Below are 4,004 nucleotides of genomic sequence, written 5' to 3'. Positions count from 1 at the left end.
GCAACCAGCTCTGAACCCACCACCGCTACAACTACGCCCCCGCTACTACAACGGGCCCTCAACCTACCGCCACCACCACCACTACAGCTACCCGCGCCATGACAAACCAGCTCTGAACCCACTACCACCACTACAACTAACCTCGGCACTACAACCAGACCTCACCCCCCACCACCACCACCACCACAACTACAACGACTCTCGCCACTGCAACCTTCAACACCACCACTGCCCTTACCTGTGTATGGTTGACATTTTCACGCTAATTAATTTCGTTCTTATCAATACGATTAGTATTTTTGAATCGATTCTTTATTTTGAATCGATATGCTTTTGTTATTTTGTTGCTGTTTTATTTTCTAACTCTCACTGCTAAGGGAGGTGCTAAAACGACGTAAGGCGTAATCAGTCTGTGTGTGTGTTTGTGTGTGTGTGCTTGTGTGTGTGTGTTTGTGTGTGTGTGCTTGTGTGTGTGTGTTTGCTTGTGAGCGTGCGCTTGTGAATGCGTGCGTCTAACTGTCCCTGTCTATATGTGTTTATGTGTCTGTCAAGCTTTTTGTATGTTTTGCACAAGCTTTAGAACTTGCATGAGCGTGCTAGCATTTGGATGCGCGCGCGTGTGCGTGTGTATGTGTGCGTGCGCATGTATACATATGTGCGTATTATTGTAGTTGTTTGTATGAGTGTACTGGTGTTTCAGAGTGTGTCTCACTTTGCGCGTGTGTGTATGTGTCTGTGTGTGTGTGTGTGAGTGTGTATGTGCACACGGGTGTTCGTCTCTGTATGCGTGTGCGTGTGAGTGAGTATGTGTGTACGAATATTTGTGCCTGGTCGTGTGAATGTGCTTAGGAAATAGATAGATAGATAGATAGGTAGATAGATAGATAGATAGATAGATAGATAGATAGATAGATAGATACATTTCTTTTATTAGCCACACAGGGCTCAACGAAGATGGGACAAATACAATGTAGAGCTTTTCTTTTTGGGAGGGGGAAGGGAAAAAAGGGGGGGTGTCGATCAAAAGGGATCGTAGGAAGGGAAAAAGGGGGAGTTCGATCAAAAGGGATCGAAAAAAAAAAAGAAGGAAAGGCCGATCAATAGGGATCGTGTATCACACAGTAATGTTCTCGTGTAAAAAGAGGGGAGGTCAGTTTAGGTTTAGCCGTGGAAGGAAAAGCCTACGGAAAAGACCACGGTAACCTTGGTCAATATTCTCATTGAAGAAACTATAACAGTAAGTGACTCTCTTTTGCCTCTTTGTTTTATTTTTTTTCTTGGATTTTTTTTTTTTTCTTGTTCATAGGTTTATGCTCAAGATGGCTCCGTCGTTCACACGTGCCATCCTTGCTACATTCACCCATCTTTTTTTGAAGCATTCACTAGACAAGACTTCCCTTTCTACTCTCAGATAGATAGATAGACAAGCAGGCAGGCAGACAGACAAACAGACAGATAGATAGATAGATAGATAGATAGATAGATAGATAGATAGATAGATAGATAGATTACAAAACAAAAACAATCAGATATTCTCGCTCAAATCAACCAGAACGTATTAAAAACGAATATATATATATATTATAGTTTGGATTCTCGCTGTTCTGCGTGCAATCCATGAATAAGACAGAAAAAAAAGAGATACACAAATATAGGAAGTAGGATTATATGTTTGTCTGACTATTTTGTGTGAGTGTTGACATATCTATAGGTGAGTGGTTATGCGTATTCAAGTCATTGATAAAATGAGAACTTCAGTCCTCCGTTCGTTAATATTTCAGTTGACAGCAGGCGACGAGCTGGCAGAAACGTTAGCGCGCCGGGCGAAATGCTTAGCGCTATTTTGTCTGCCGTTACGTTCTGAGTTCAAATTTTGCCGAGGTGGACTTTGCCTTTCATCCTTTCGGGGTCGATAGATTAAGTAACAGTTACGCACTGGGGTTGATGTAATCGACTTAATCCCTCTGTCTGTCCTTGTTTGTCCCCTCTATGTTTAACCCCTTGTGGGCAATAACGAAATAAGGAACGTTAGCACGCCGGGCGAAATGCTTAGCGGTATTTCGTCTGTCTTTACGTTCTAAGTTCAAATTGCACCGAGGTTGACTTTGCCTTTCATCCTTTCGGGGTCGATATATTAAGTACCAGTTGCTCACTGGAGTCGATGTAATTGACTTAATCCCTCTGTCTGTCCTTGTTTGTCCCCTCTATGTTTAACCCCTTGTGGGCAATAAAGAAATAAGGAACGTTTGCACGCCGGGCGAAATGTTTAGCGGTATCTCGTCTGCCTTTACGTTCTAAGTTCAAATTTCGCCGGGGTTGACTTTGCCTTTCATACTTTCAGGGTCGATAAATTAAGTACGAGTTGTGTACTGGAGTCAATCTAATCGACTGCCCACCCCCTCCCCCCAAAAATTCGGGCCTTGTGCCTAGATTAGAAAAGAATATTTCATTTGACACTAAGATGGTGAGCTGGCTGAGTCGTTAGCGTCTTTACGTTCTGAGTTTAAATTTCGTCGACAAAATAAGTAACATTTGGGTTGATAAAATAATACCAGTTTAGCACTATGGTCAATGTAATCGACTAGCTTCTTTACCAAAAATTTCAGAACTTGTGCCAAAATTTGAAACCAATATTTCAGATAGCAGTTGAGGTTTCTCTGTCAAAGACTTCCGCCAGGTCATGCCTGTCGTCTGCTCTCAAGAGATGTGGTCACAATTATCAGTAGATATTTCTTTCTCACTAATATATGCAAAGATTTAAACTGACCATTGATGTGCAACGTTTCAAATGGATTAGCATCATATGTCTACGCCTATTTTTAGTAAATATTTTTTTTTTTAAGTGCCTTTGATTTTTCGTGCATTTGAGCAAAGAATTCTATGTCTTTTTTCTTTTTTATCGAAATGGGTGACTGGCGAAATGTGTAGCAGTGCCTGTGGAATCTTATATTTTCGACCAATTTTCTTTCAATTGACACCATTAATAGCTTATTTGAACTCCATTTTCCTCTCATCCTTTACCTCAAGTGTATGCATGCGCTGGTTGCATGTGTGTGTGTCCATGTAAGAATACATATATGAATACATACACACACAGACACAAACAGACATGCATATATATATATATATATATATATATACACACACACATACAGTAGCAATACGGTATCGTAGCATATAACTGCCAACCAAGTGTGGTGTCCCATACGGGACAGTGCTACTGGCGTTTTTAGCTCTAGGAAGACACACACACACACACACACACACACATATATATATATATATATATATATATATATATATATATATATATATATATATATATACATACATACATATATATATATATATTGTCAAGCTGTCACACATAGCAATGTACCTTACTCCGTGTTTCCATGATTATAAGAAATAAACCCGATACAGAGATTAAAAATATATTTCCTCTTAAGATTTTCAATGTAAAGTGATATTATATAATAAAAACCGCAATTTGAATTCGAAAAAGAAAGCAAGAGCTGTAATTATCTAATTAACTTGCAGCGATCAAAATGGAATAATTTAAAATGCACTGGGGAAAGATTTTGCCTTAATGACCTAATTAATGGCAGAAAGTGTTTCTCAAGAGTTTTCCAATACAATGCCGGTTTGGTGAATACTCTAAATTGACTCGGATTCCAACAAAAGTTAAATATTTAAAAAATGTTTTTTATGTGCAATCAGTGCTTCAAATATGTCTAATATAATTTTAGATTGCAAAGCGTAGAATTATAATTAATTTAATAGTTTTATTGTAGATAAGACGGCAAACTGGTGGAATTGTTAGCACGACAGGCAAAATGCTTACCGGCGTTTCGACCGTCTTTACGTTCAGAATACAAATTTCTGCCGAGGTCCACTTCAACTTTCATCCCTTTCGAGGTCGATAAAATAAGTACCAGTTAAGTACTGGCGGGGGGCGATGTGAACGACTCATCCCCTACACAGAACTTGCTCGCCTTGTGTCA

This window comes from Octopus bimaculoides, chromosome 9 (genome assembly GCF_046866305.1).
Source record: "Octopus bimaculoides isolate indiv1 chromosome 9, ASM4686630v1, whole genome shotgun sequence".
Lineage (NCBI taxonomy): Eukaryota > Metazoa > Mollusca > Cephalopoda > Octopoda > Octopodidae > Octopus > Octopus bimaculoides.
The sequence above is the reverse complement of the archived record's forward strand: the minus strand, read 5'-3'. Positions refer to the sequence as shown.